Below are 15,000 nucleotides of genomic sequence, written 5' to 3' on the forward strand. Positions count from 1 at the left end.
CTCCCCACCCTCCCCCTCTCTCTCTCTCTCTCTCTCTCTCTCTCTCTCTCTCTCTCTCCGCCTGCTTTTGTCATATCTTCCCTCACCGCTATCTCACCTCTATTCCCTATGCTTGCTCCTTCCACTTGATTATGCTGTCGACAGTGAGTTTAGTTTTCCAAATGTTCATTTCATTTCATTCACTCGTTCGTTCTTCGCGCTGATTAATTGACTGATGCATTCATTCATTAATTCATTCATTCATTTACTCATTCATTCATTCAGTTTGTAGTTTATTCTTTTTCTCCTGTTTGATCTTGTATGTTTGGTTTTCTTTGCTCCGTGTTTTTTTTTGGTTTTTTTTTTGTTTTGTTTTTCCAAGTAGATGTGATGTAGCATATATGGATAAGTCCGCACGGTTTGTTGCGTTGAAACTGAAAGGTTTTTTTTCTCCTTTCAACCTGTGTTTCGTTTACCTTCAGGTGTCATTTTGTGATTTGTTTCAAAACCTCAGTAACGTTTTATTTATTTTATTTTATTTTATTTTATTTTGTATGTCCTTATGCATTGTAAAGGACTGCGTTCGGTGCCACATCCCTGACATTTGACAGACAGGGGGCTAGATATTGACAGACACATACCAACGTCAACACGAGTTCACGGAAATTAGAACTCGCTTTTTAGTTCTGCTAGACAGAACACTCTGTTTTTCTTTGCTTAATCTGTTTATTTATTTATTTGCTTGTTTCTGACGCTGTCGCTCTTATATGCACACACTCAAACACGCACGCACGCACGCAAGCACACAACACACACCATTGCCAAAATGATTTTTCTGCTGACGGTAAATTATTCCTTTGATATGTAGACAGACAGACACAGGCGCGAAGCAATCGCACGTTTTTGCATGATTATGGAAAACTGCATGTTTTGCTGTCCCTGTTGTGAGAGTTTAGTTACTGCCAACGAAGCAATTTGTGTGTTGCTTTCTGAGCGAAAACATCGAAAAGTTGCGCGCTGGCTTAAAGTTTGTTTCGTTTTCTACGCAGAACCGTCACGTTGTTTCAAAGTGCTCGAAGGAAACTGTACATTTTGTTTTGCTTTTTTAACCTCTGTTGATACGTACGATTTTAGTCTACCGAAGGACGCACATTAACTATGTAAAAGCAGTATTTCACAATTTAAACAAGAGAGAGAAACAGAGAAGGTGAGAGAGAGAGAGAGAGGCAGACAGACAGAGAGAGAGAGAGAGAGAATCCCAACAATAATTCCAACACCCCCCTCACACCATTTACTTCCCTGGCGTCAAGTTTCTGTACCCTCTTTTAGTGCTCTTTTTTTCTGCTTCTTTTCCACCTGATAACACATTAAACCTTCGCGTGGCGGACGCAGTGATTGCGGGATGACAATGAACATGGCGCCAGCCTTTCGCCCATCCACAATCCATACCATCAGGGGAGATCACGCCGCCGTATTCCTGTCCTGTCCGACAGACAAAGGAACCGACCAGCGGCACCATGTTTCTCGCTTGCTCACGAGACTTCGACGTTATCCAAAACAGATTCAAATCAAAGGTCGCGCGGCGCGTTTGCCCTCTGCTTAAGTCAATACTTTCCCGACAAACTCTCCCCCACCCCCCCATCCCCCAAAAAGGAGAGAGAGAGAGAGAGAGAGAGAGAGAGAGAGAGAGAGAAAGAGAGAGAGAGAGAGAAAGAAACCCACTGCTTTCATTACCATCCTCTAGTTTGACCAATACACACGCGCGCACACACATGCGCGCGCACACACACACAAGCGCGCGCACACACACACACATACAGGTACACACACACACACACACACACACACACACACACACACACACACACTCACTCACTCACTCGTATCCGCCCCCCTCCCGCCGGCCCACCCCCCTCCACATACACACGCGCGCGCGCGCGAACGTCATTTTTTTTTAACCCCCGACCCACCAGACGATCAAGCGGTTGTCGCCCCTTCCGCAGAAGAGAAGAAGTCAGCCAATCATCGATCGAGAACGATCTCTCCCCTGCCTATCGACTTCACCACTCTTGCGCCTCCTGTCGGGCCCTTTCGCTCGTTCACTGTCTTGCTCGGTGTCATCGGCTACATTTTATCGGGTCGTCTGTCCTCCTCCCTTCACACCCTTCTTCCCTCCCAGGAGGCGCCTGGGCAGAATCGATCTGGCGTTGGATCTCTGATCCACTGTTCGCCAGGGTTCATCACGGTTCGATTCCCCATTTCGGTATGGTGTGAACTCGTGTGTGTGTGTGTGTGTGTGTGTGTGTGTGTGTGTGTGTGTGTGTGTGTGCCCTCTCCGATTTGCCTCGCTCCACCCTGGTGTGGTGAATGGGTGGGTACCTGAATTTTCTTCTTCTTCTTCTTCTTCGTTCGTGGGCTGCAACTCCCACGTTCAGTCGTATGTACACGAGTGGGCTTTTACGTGTATGACCGTTTTTACCCCGCCATGTAGGCTGTCATACTCCGTTCTCGGGGGGGGGGGGGGGGGGGGTGAGTACCTGAATGCGAGTTCGGGAAGGTCAAAATGACAGAAGGGGGGAACTTGGCTGTGACAGAAGGGGAGAACTTGGCTGTACCTTCCTACGGCGAGCCTTATATACACAGTGGATATGTAATCACTGACCCCCCCCCCTCTCTCCCCTCCCTCACACACATACCCGCGCCCATCCTTTAACCTTCAACCTTCTTCCAGATGTTCTGCTGGTCGTAGTTTTCCTCGCCCTTGCCTCGTGAAGGAGACGTAAGAAAACGGACAAGGGGTGGACAGAGATGGAGGGGTTCTTAAAACAAATAAAATAAAATAAAACAACCCATCACGTGATCGATCCTTACCAGGTCTTCTTCGGCTGATGCCATTTGGTCTTGGCGCTTCAGTGTTTTCTGAGCTTTGCTTGAGAGTTTCCATGTCTGAGATGTCCTCCTTAAAAGTGTTTAGCACATCTCCTCTAGGGTTTCTTTCGATGCCTTTCTGTCTGCTCAGTTCAGTTCCGTTTCAAACTTCTTCAAGTACGAGTTCCTTTCTCGAGTGTTTCCAGTGTCAACTTTTCTTCTTCTTTTTTCCTAACTTTCAGCCATAAGGCTTCGGTCGTATCCACCCCCCACCCCCCTTCTTCCCCTCCCCCCGAATAACTTCAGTCTGCAACAATCTTCTTTGCCATTTTCTAAGTTGTCAGTCTTTAAATTTTCACCCCAAAACTAATTCATCTTGCTTGTGTCAATTGTAAGACATGTACATATGTCAACAGCTCCTTCAGCTTCAGTTCTAGCCTTCAGAAGTGTGTTTTTTGTGTTTATTTAGTGTTTGTCACCGACTCCCCAAGAGCTTTACCCAGCATGGGATCGCCATGTCCCAGGCATTCACCACAATCCACTCACACTCACACCCACACTCACACCCACACTCACACCCACACTCACACCCGCACTCACACCCACACCCACACTCGCACTCACACCCACACTCGCACTCACACCCGCACTCACACTCACACCCACACCCGCTCTCACACCCACACTCACACCCACACTCACACCCGCACTCACACCCACACCCACACTCGCACTCACACCCACACTCGCACTCACACCCGCACTCACACTCACACCCACACTCACACTCACACCCACACTCACACCCACACCCACACTCACACCCACACTCACACTCACACCCACACTCACACCCACACTCACACCCACACTCACACCCACACTCACACTCACAAAGGGCAAACTCCCAGCTCGTGACTTGTCAGGGAGTCTGTCACCATGATGAAATATGAAGACAGGTGAGAGTGATGGACGAGTGAGAGAGACCGAGATAGAGAGAGGGTGAGACAGAGAGGGAAGAGAGAGAGAGGAGGGGGGAGACAGAGAAGAAGAGAGGAGAGAGGGATGAGCGACAGAGACAGAGACGGGGACAGAGATAGAAGACAGAGACAAGGGGGGGGGGAGAAAGCGAAAGGGAGTGAGGTGGGGGAAGAAAGTAAGTGAGAGGGACAGAGAGGGGAGAGGTATAGAGATACACACACAGAGAGAACGACAGAGAGAGGGGAAAGAAAGGGAGAAAGGTGGAGGGGAGGGAGAGAGAGAGAGAGAGAGAGGAAGAGGGAGAGAGTGGAAGAGATAGACAAGGACAGAGAGAGAGAAAGGAGAGACAGAGAAGAGAGAGAGTGGGAGAAAGACACACACAGAGAAGGAAGAGATAGAGAGAAGAGAGAGAGACAGAGACAGAGACAAAGAAGAGAGAGACAGGCAGAGGTGGAATAAGGGAGGAGGGAGGGAGTGGGGGTGTTGCACAGAGAGAGAGAGAGGGGGGGGGGCAGAGAAGACATATAGTGAGGAAAGGCAGAAACAGAAACAGAGAGACGTAAGGTTGGGAGACAGAGACAGGGAGAGAGAGAGAGAGAGAGAGAGGTCGGAACGAGAGAGGGAGGAATGTGGAGGAAGGGAGGGAGAGAGCACAGAGCGAGGAGAGAGAGAATAGAAACAGAGAGAGAAGGGGAGAGAGAGGGAGAGAGAGAGAGGGGGGGGGGGGGAGACGAAGGAATGAGAGAAGAGATAACGATGTCGTGCTCTTCGTGAGATCGATTATCGACGTGCCGCACCAGAAAACAACAAATGACAGCTGTATTTATACACGTACACACCTAGCTCAAAAATAAGAGCGTGAAAGAGTGAGTGAGAGACAGAAAGACAGAGAGGAAGACAGAGAGAGAGAGACAGAGAGAGAGAGACAGAGAGAGAAGGAGTGGTGGAGAAGGAAGGGAGAAACTGTCGAGTCAACAAAGACAACACACACACACACACACAAAAAAAAAAAACCCAGAAGAATGAATAATCAAAAAAAAAAAAAAAAAAAAAAAGGTGCTTGCAGCAAGCAGAGCTGAGAAATATGTCGAGTTTCCAGTGCTGTCATATCGACTGAAGTTAATGCCGTTTTGAAAAAAAATAGTGATGTTTCGCGTTCTGAAAGTCATTACTATTTTTTTTCCTAAAGACCTCAGATTCTTCTAGAAGAATGTGTAAAAATCAAACAGTATTTTTTTTTCTATACACTGTGTTCATTTCACTGTGATCAAACCGTGTTCACTTCCTTTTTCTCAGCAAACTAACAAAAGTGATGATGATGCAGTCCAGACCGTCCTTCGTCTTTTGGTCATTCTGGTCACCTCTTCCTCCACCCGCCACACCCCTTCCCCCCCTTCTGTTCGTCAGCTGTTTGATCATCTCATCCACCAGCCTCTTTCAAGTCTGGCCTCAAAAATCCTCTCTCCTCTCAGCAATACGTTATGTTGTGGCATGTCCATTCAAACAGTGTAATCTCCTGTATATGTGGTGTGCTTGTTTATATTGTGAGTTTATACGTGTGAGTATACACTTAGCTATGCATGAATGTGCGAATGTGTGTGTGTGTGTGTGTGGGCGGGGGGGGAGGGGGGAGGGACAGGTATGTACATATATATGTTTGAATATACGCATGCGTTGTGCTTATGAGAGCGTATAGTTAGCTGAATACATTTGGGTGTGTATATGTAACGTTGATGTAAAGTGGGTTAGTTATAATATATATATAACCTTATGTTTTATGTTTTAGTAAAGCACCTTGAGCAAGTTTCTGGATAGCGTGCTATATAAATATCCATTATCATTATCATTATTATTATCATCATCATCAGTGTTATTGTTATTGTCATAATCACCATTTCCGTTCCCATCAGTAGAAGCTATAACGTTGTTGTTGTTTCTATTTTCTTCATCGCTAAATTGGACCAATTATCACGCGCGCGCGCTCGCGCACTCACACACACACACACACACACACACACACACACACACACACACACACACACAAACATACATACACAACCTCTAGTCTTGTGAGTTGCGACACCTTCCTCTCAACTCGAGATCCAGAGGGGGGGAAAAAAAAACATCCTTGAAAGAAGTCATCTAGTCACTGAAGATGACGTCGTTTTAAAATCTCGTTAAATAGTCACGTTTTGTGCGTAATAGCCGGAGTTTCCTACCATCGTCATCGATTCAGACTTAATAGATGTTGTAACTCTTCACAGGCAATGGCTTCACGTGAAGAATCGTGTTTTTCCCTTCACGATTATTCACATGACCTACATTCTCATGTACACAATTTGCAGCGATGTGCTGTTCTGCCATTCCGTGTTGTGTGTGGGTTTTTTTTCCAAAGACAGACAATTAATCTCACTTCCATCTGCGCTGGGCGATGGTAAGATAATTTAATGTCATTTTATTCATTTTCAATTTAATAATCTTTTTTTTTTTAGAATATAGAAGGCCCTAGAGGCTTGATAAGTTATGTGCGTGGCTAAAGCATTTCAGCTCCAACCCCACGTTTTTTTTTGTTTTTCGTTTTTTGTTGTTGTTTTTTAAGCAGATGCGCTAATATGTTCGTGGATCTGCCTGCATGCTATACCACCTTCTTGAAACGTATGCGCGATGTTCTCGACTTTTATGGTGGTACAGAGATGCAAACCCCTCACATACTGCTGTGCTATGTATCATGTTTGAGGTGGTATCGCATGTGTAGTCTTGGCTGACTCTGCATTAATTAAACAGAAGCTGTGTATTTTTCAAACAGTATTCTTTCTATGGCTGTGTCTTTTTCTTTTTTTTTCGAACCGGCTCTTCATTCATTCCCAAGGCATCTCTTCCCTTGGTTCAGGCGCCGTGTAAAAATACGACACGATAGAATAGAATATAACACAACAAAATCCAACACAACACAATCCAATCCAACACAACACAACAAAAACACAACACACCACAACACAATCCAATCCAATACAGCACAACACAATACAACATAAGTCAACATAACACAATGCAATACGGTGCGATACAACACAACCCAATACACACAACCCAATCTAATACAATACACAATGCAATGCAACACAACACAATGCAGCACATCACAACACAACACAAAATTCAACACAGCACAATGCAATACAATATAATAATACAATACAATACAATAAATACAATACAATACAATACGATACAATGCAACACAATACAATACAATACAATGCAACACAACACAATGCAGCATGACGCAACACAACACAATACAATACATTACAATACAATACAATACAGCACAACACAACGTCACTCTTCCCTCCTATCTCCTCCTCCACTTCCCTTCCCCTCCTTCAACCGCTTCTATCCATCCTTCCCTCCTCTCCCTTCCTCCTCCTCTCCATCCTCTTCCTCTCTCTCTTCTTCTTCCTCCTCTCTCTCTCCCTCCTCCTCTCTCTCTCTCTCTTCCTCTCCCTTTCTCTGCCCCTCCCTCAACCGCTTCTATCCTTCCTCTCCTCCTCTCCCTTCTTCCTCCTCTTTTCGCTCTCTTCTTCTCTCTCCCTCCTCCTCTCCCTTCCTCCTCCTCTCTCTCCCTCTCTCTCTCCCTCCTCCTCTCTCACTTCCTCTCCCTCCCTCCTCTCTCCCTCCTGCTCTCTCTCCCTCCTCCTCTCTCTTCTTCTATCTCCCCCTCCTCTCCCTCCTTCTCTCCCTTCCTCCTCTCTCTCTCTCTCTCTCTCCTCTCCTCCTCTCCCTTCCTCCTCTCTCTTCCCCTCCCTGAACCGCTTCTATCCAATCCCCCCCCCCTCCTCTCCCTCTTCCTTCGTCCTCACCCCCCTCCCTCCTCTCCCTTCCTTTGCCCCTCTCTTGCTCTTCCTCCTCCTCTCTCTTCCTCTCCCTCCCTCCTCCTCTCTCCTCCTCCTCCTCCTCTCCCTGCCTCATGTCCCTTCTTCCTCCTGCTCCTCTTCCTCCTGCTCTGTGACAGCTGAGGTGTGGTCCCTTGGCGCAGCGTGGTGGCAGAGGGAGCACACTGCTGCTGCATGTATGTGTGTGTGGTACGCCACGACGGAGTGGTGTCGCTGGCTGATGGTTGAGATCCGTGATGGCTGCTGTCCTTGTCACGTGATCTCCACAGCACGTGCTTGTTGTGCGATGACCTGGTAGTTCGCAGTCGTGGTATTAGTGGTGGAGTGTTATGGGCGAGTGGTAAAAAAAAAAAGGAAAAGAAATGAGATCAAACGAAGCTCTCTTTGTCCCTGTCTCTGTCTGTCTCTGTCTCTCTCTCTCTCTCTCTCTCTCTCTGTGTCTGTCTGTCTGTCTCTCTTTGGAGAGAGGTAGGGGGGGGGGGGGAGAGGTGTGCGAGGGGAAGGAGGGATAGCAAGGGGAGGCGCGCACTGGTATCACTCTGTGTGTCTTTTTTCTCTCCCGCTCTCTTTTCCTCTCAAAGAGCGTTTTATGAATGATAGAGGAGTGCGATTTATCTGTTAGCCCCTATCCCCCTCACCCATACAATTACAATTCCTTCACCATTCTCTCCTCCCCCCCCCCCCCCACACACACCCTCTCCCCTCCCACCCACACTTCTTCAGCTCCAACCCCTACAGACCCCAAACTGACCTGCAGAGAGAGACAGAGAGAAAGACAGATACAGAGAAAGAGAGAGACAGAGAGAGACGGGCACACAGAGGTCACCAAAACAGCAGAATACGGAACCGAAACCTCCATTACTCCAAAACGTTGATCAAAGCGAAATGAATGAAAAGGAATGTCACAGTGAGTGTGAATGGAATCCCAGCATCGTATTTGTTAAAAAAGAAGAAAAAAAAGAAAAGAAAAGAAAAAGAAAGAAAGAATGGAACATATCATAGTCATAAATGAAGCAAATAAAACGACGTTGACAGATATGTTTACAGCCTGCTGATCGATTTCAATGAGATAGGACTAGCTCGTTAAAAAAAAAAAATTACTAAGATCTGGAGGGCTGCGTGCGCTGAAACGGTGCACTGGGCTGACTTACACCCCTTCTCATACTTCCCCCTGGGCGATATTGTTATTGTGTTATCTTTGATGTCACGTAAACATATGAGTAACGACTCAAGTATGACCTTTGTTGCCAATATATTCAGTTTCAAGATTACCATCACCCAGAAGCCCCCCCCACCCCCACCCACCCCTTTTTTTTTTATTAACTAAAACGTTAATAAGGACTTAGCGGAAATCAGATTGTTCTATCGTCCTTCTACACGTGTGTCCTCTCTCTCTTTCTGTCTCTGTCTGTCTGACTCTCTCTCTCTCTCTCTCTCTCTCTCTGCCTCCCTCTCAATTTGTTACGTAATTTCCTGCAACCACTGTGTGTGTGTGTGTGTGTGTGTGTGTGTGTGTGTGTGTGTGTGTGTGTGTATTATACCCCTTCAGGAGGGGAAATGGTGAATACACTACAGCCACATCTTTCTCCTACACTCTCATTCCCTCTCTTCCATTCTGTCTCCCACTCTCTCTCTCTCTCTCTCTCTCTCTAGGTCACAGTAGAAAACAATACTGGACAAACGCTCAGTAACACAGGACGACACACGGGAAAGGACGTGGACATTTGGCGGCATGTTTAAAGCAAAGAACAAACAAACAATATACCTGGGTAAATCTGATGAAGGCGGTGAAGGGAAGGGTAGGAAGAGGTGCTTAATCCACCCTGTTCCTCTCCGCTCTCTCTCTTTCCTCCTTTCTCCTCTCCTTTTTCATCTTCCTCTCCTCTCTCTTCTCTTTCTCCACCTCTCCCCTCCTCTCTCTCCCCCTCCACCTCCGCCCCGCTTCCTCTCCTTTCCTCCTCCTCCCTGTTTCTCTCCTCTCCCCCCCCTTTCTCCCCTCCCCTTTCTCTCTCTCTCCCCCTCCTCCTCCCGCCTCCTCTTCCTTCTCTTCCTTGCTCTCCTCCCCTCTCTCTCCTCTCCCCTCTCTCTCCTCCTCCTTCTCCTCTCCCCTCCTCTCCCCCTCTCCCCTCTTTCTCCTCCTCCTTCTCCTCCCCCTCTCTCTCCTCCTCCTTCTCCTCTCCCCCTCTCCCCTCTTTCTCCTCCTCCTTCTCCTCCCCCTCTCTCTCCTCCTCCTTCTCCTCTCCCCTCATCTCTCCCTCTCCCCTCTTTCTTCTCCTCCTTCTCCTCTCACCTGTCTCTCCTCCTCCTTCTCCTCTCCCCCTCTCCCCTCTTTCTCCTCCTCCTTCTCCTCTCCCCCTCTCCCCTCTCTCTCCTCCTCCTCCTTGCTCCTCTTCCCCCCTCTCTCTCCCCCTCCTCCTCCCACCTCCTCTCCCTCCTCTTCTTTGCTCCTCTTCCCTCTCCTCCTTCTCCTCCCGCCTCCTCTCTCTCCTCTTTCTTGTTCCTCTCCCCTCTCTCTCCTCCTCCTCCTCTCCCCTCCTCTCCCTCCCTCCTCTCTCTCCTCTCCTTGTATGAACGGCAAAGTGAAATTTGGTGACGCCTTTAAAAACATACCAGGGTGAAAGAATCTAGTAGGGGAAGGGTTGTGAACGATTAGTCTAGTACAGTAACAGTGACATTATCATGCATAAAGTCACACATGCATCAAGAGAGCTCAGACGGCTTCTGTTCTTTCTTCTTCTTCTTTTTTAAACTCTCTTTCCTTCTTACTTTTCTTTTTTCAATGTATGAAAAATAGCTAAATATAATAGTACTAGCTAGGTAGCTGTCGATAACGCGATCTTTCCAGCGGCAAGGTGAAGACGAAGGAAAAAGCCCAGTTACCATCTAACTTAACTCAGATCGATCGTCAAGTCCAAGGCCGTCAGAGAAAGAACAAGAGGAAAAGGAGGACCACACACACACACACACACACACACACACACACACACACACACACACACACACACAGGCAGGCGGGCAGGCAGGCAGACAGACAAACAGAGACTGCGAAACAGAGAGACGGAGACAAAGAGACAGAGAGTGAGTGAGAAAGAGAGAGAGAGAGCAGCGATAAGAGAGAGAAGGCGAAAGAGAGAGAGGAGGGAGGGAGGGAGAGAGACAGAGAGAAGACAAATTAAGATTATGAAGTTTATTATATTAGTTTTATCTTTTCTAAAGTGCTGGATGAAATATGGAGCTTTGCCTGTTTCTTGTCCATCCGTCCGTCCATCTGTCTGTCTGTCTCTCTTCTCTTCGTCTCTCTCTCCCCCCCTCTCTCTCTTTCTCCCTCTCTCTCTCTCTCTCTCTCTCTCTCTCTCTCCATCAGCGCGTCTGTGGGGGTGGGGTGGAAAAAGGCCGAAGAGAGAAAAGCAGAGAGTGAGAGGAAGAGACGGAGAGACAGAGACAGAGAAGAAGTTGAACGAGGACAAGAAGAACAGTATAACAAGAAGAAAAGAACGAGAGGGAGAGGCAAGGCAAAAAATCGCCAGCAGAGACAAAAGTTCATGCTTATGGGGAGAAAAGCAAAAACCACCAACAACAAAACGAAACAAAAGTGAAACGAAGGCACAACAGGGAAAAAAAATGTGAGAATTTTTTCGTTTGTCTTTTTTTTTTTCGTCTGTTTTTCGGATCGAACCAGATCACTGCTCCCTTTTCTGTGAAGTGCAGCGCAAACAACGTTAAGCAAAATCATCCTTGTCTGTCTGTGTGTCCGTCCGTCTGTCATCACTTTCATGATTTATCACCAGCTGTGCATACACATGGCGCAGTTTTCTTGAGCTGCACTCGACTGCTCACGAGATAAAAAACCAAACATGCCAACAAAAGAGAATGAACTTGCTGCACTTTACCTCTTAACTTTTCTGGAAAACATCAGAAGACGAAGAAGCAGAACTAGAAGAAGTGCAGAAACTTCGAGAAGAATGATGAGAAAGGAGAAAAAAAGAAAAAGAAGAAACAATAAGGAGGAGAGAGAGAGAGACAGAGAGATACAAAAAGAAAGAGAGAGATACAGAGACAGCAACGGAGACACAGGGAGAGACAGACAGACAGAGAGGAGAGCTCTAGTGAGAGAAAGAAACATAGAGACAGACATTCTTTATACCTATCTGCAATACATGCCGGCACTTTGATGAAAACAGCAGATTTCCTATAAGACAGTATTCGACCTCTAAGCAGTATTCCGCGTTAAAAAAAGTTAGTCTTTCCCAGCGACAGACAATCGTCATGGCATCTGGAGTTTCCCCTTACAGTCTCTGTCCTTGGAGGCACTGGGGCGGAATCGGTTATGACAGTGAATTTCGGATCCAGTGTTCACCAGTGACCAGGGTTCGAGGCCACGTTTCAGCATGATGGTCCCGTGGAAAAGGCACATCACCCTGGTTTTTCCTCACTCCACCCAGGCGGTGAATGGGTCCCTGACGACTGGAGAGGTTAACAACATCGGAAAGGGGAGGATTGCCCCCTTCCCCAGACCCTCCCCCACTCCAATGCCGAACCCTGAAGACCATGGATATGAATTCACTGCCCCGTTGGCCGTAAAAAGGCTATGGGACCTTTAACCTTTAACGTAACCTTTAGTACTGTCCTTGAACCGAGTCCTTCATTACCAACCAACCAGACTGGATCCCGGGAGCTGGGCCCGGATTGTTTGTCTACAGGCTAGGAGACTGGAAGCTCTGTGTGTGTATGTGTACTTTAGCCGTGGTTATCTCCGAAAGCTCACCCAGGGCAGGAGCTGTTTTGTCCTGGAATAAATCGTCATTAATGTCATCAGTCTTCCGAGAGACGTCGGGGGAAGTATCGCCGGGCTGACTGTCGTTAGCTAGCTGCCCTGTTTGTTTTTCGCCCTCATCTGTCGCTCACACTGTGCCCGTCACATCCACACAATTGGCTGGTGCAACATAGAGCTTTGTTATCTGTGAAAACACAGATTGATATTTCCATGAGTGTGTGTTGGATGGGGAAATCGGATGTGCTTCAGATGTGACAGATAACCCGTTATATCAGGTAAAAGAGTGGAGTTTTAAACTTTTCATCATTCACTCTTCTCCATCAATTCAATCAAGTGTTGACAAACACACACACACACACACACACACACACACACACACACACACACACACACACACACACACACACACACACACACTCTGTCTCTGTCTCTGTCTCTCTCTGTTTCTGTGTCACATACACACATAAAAATGTATACACTCACAGACGCCACACACAATCACAGTTCTCTCGGTACATGCATATGTATTTATATAAAGATTCACACACACACACACACACACACACACACACACACACACACATGCATATATATATATATATATATATATATATATATATATATATATATATATATATGCATGTGTGTATGCATATATATATATATATATATATGCATGTGTGTGTGTATGCATATGTGTGTGTGTGTGTGTGTGTGTGTGTGTGTGTGTGTGTGTGTGTGTGTGAATCTTTATATAAATACATATGCATATACCGAGAGAACTGTGATTGCCAGACCACAGTCTCCCGCATAGCAGTATCCAGCAACACTTATTTATCACTCTCGTTTTGTTCCAGCTACAGAGGGGCTTTGGAAGCCATAAAAAGATCTATATATACACTCGTACATAATGCAGTAAAGCACAACTTGGTCGCACTGTTGTTCCGGCATCAGACCTCTCGCCATCCTGTTTTGTTAATCGTCACGGCCGAGGCCTCCAACGGCACCATTCTCTCTTGCTTCCTTACATAATGGGAAAACAGACAGACAGAGATGAGTCAGAGAGATGGGGACAGAGAGAGAGAGAAGAGAGAGAATGAGAGAGAAGAAAGAAAGAAAGAGACAGAGAGGGAGAGAGGAAGAGAGGGGGGGGGGCTACTGAAACTGATGTATTTCATTCATTTAAGGCCTTGGCCCCATATGAAGAGGGGCAGCAACAGCAGAGTTAATAATCGATACATAAATCAGATAAGCACCACAGGTCCTCAAAAAATGTATGATACAAGAGAGCCTCACAGATAAAGAGAGAGAGACAGACAGACAGACAAATAGAGAAAGCGAGATAGAGACATACATACAGACAGAATACATAGAAAGAGAGAGAAAGAGACATACATACAGACAGACACCTATAGAGAGAAAGAGAGACACACACACAGACGGGAATAAAGTTATTGTTTCACTTGACTGGTGTGTAGGAGAACGAATGAATGAGTGAACATTATCAAATTCCACTTATTCTTTGGTATCTGATTTGTAAGTCCATCCTTTACCTCATTCGCACATCAGTTGATTCTATACTATGTACTCTTTCAAAATAATAATAATAATAATAATAATAATAATAATAATAATAATAATTGAATTAATCAATCCGTTAAAACCAGACCGCGTTCTCCCAGATAACAAAGCTCTACGTTGCACCAGGCAGTTGTGTGGATGTGACGGGCACAGTGTGAGCGACAGACGAAAGCGAAAAACAAACAGGGCAGCCAGCTAACGACAGTCAGCCCGGCGATACTTGCCCCGACGTCTCTCGGAAGACTGATGACATTAATGACGATTTATTCCAGGACAAAACAGCTCCCGCCCCTGGGTGAGCTTTCGGAGATAACCACGGCTAAAGTACACATACACACACAGAGCTTCCAGTCTCCTAGCCTGTAGACAAACAATACGGGCCCATCTCCCGGGATCCAGTCTGGTTGGTTGGTAATGAAGGACTCGGTTCAAGGACAGAGCTAAAGGTTACGTTAAAGGTTCAAGGTCCCGTAGCCTTCTACAGCCATCAAGGCGGTGCAGTAGATGTCTGCTGTATCCAGGGTTTGGCATAGAAAGGCTGGACCCAATCCTCTCCTTCCGCCTTACCCATCCGAAGTCAGGAACCCGTACAAACATGGACGGAGTGAGGGACACCAGAGTAAAGTGCAGTTCTCAAGGACACAACACCATGCAGAAATGAAACCTCGAACCCTGATCACTGAACACTGGATCAGACATCCAGGCCCTGACCCATTTAGTCACGGTGCCTCCAAGGACAGACTGTACGGGGAGAATCCAGATGCCAGGACGATTGTCTGTCGCTGGGAGAGAAAGTAACGTCTCGGAACGCGGAATGCTGCTGAGAGGTTGAATACTGTCATGTGGATATCTGTCGTCCTTTGATATGGAAGAGTTCATTTATTTGCTTTCGGGTTATTGTCCATCAAAGTGATTGGTTTC

The 15,000-nt window shown here is 46.7% G+C and overlaps 1 protein-coding gene across 1 annotated transcript in view; it reads left to right on the plus strand.

The window, feature by feature from the left end:
• The window catches only part of LOC143281695 (neuropeptide prohormone-4-like), a 223,486-nt gene that overhangs the window by 129,069 nt on the left and 79,417 nt on the right, over positions 1-15,000 (plus strand). The window lies entirely within an intron of this gene.

The sequence above is a fragment of the Babylonia areolata genome, chromosome 4 (genome assembly GCF_041734735.1).
Source record: "Babylonia areolata isolate BAREFJ2019XMU chromosome 4, ASM4173473v1, whole genome shotgun sequence".
Lineage (NCBI taxonomy): Eukaryota > Metazoa > Mollusca > Gastropoda > Neogastropoda > Buccinidae > Babylonia > Babylonia areolata.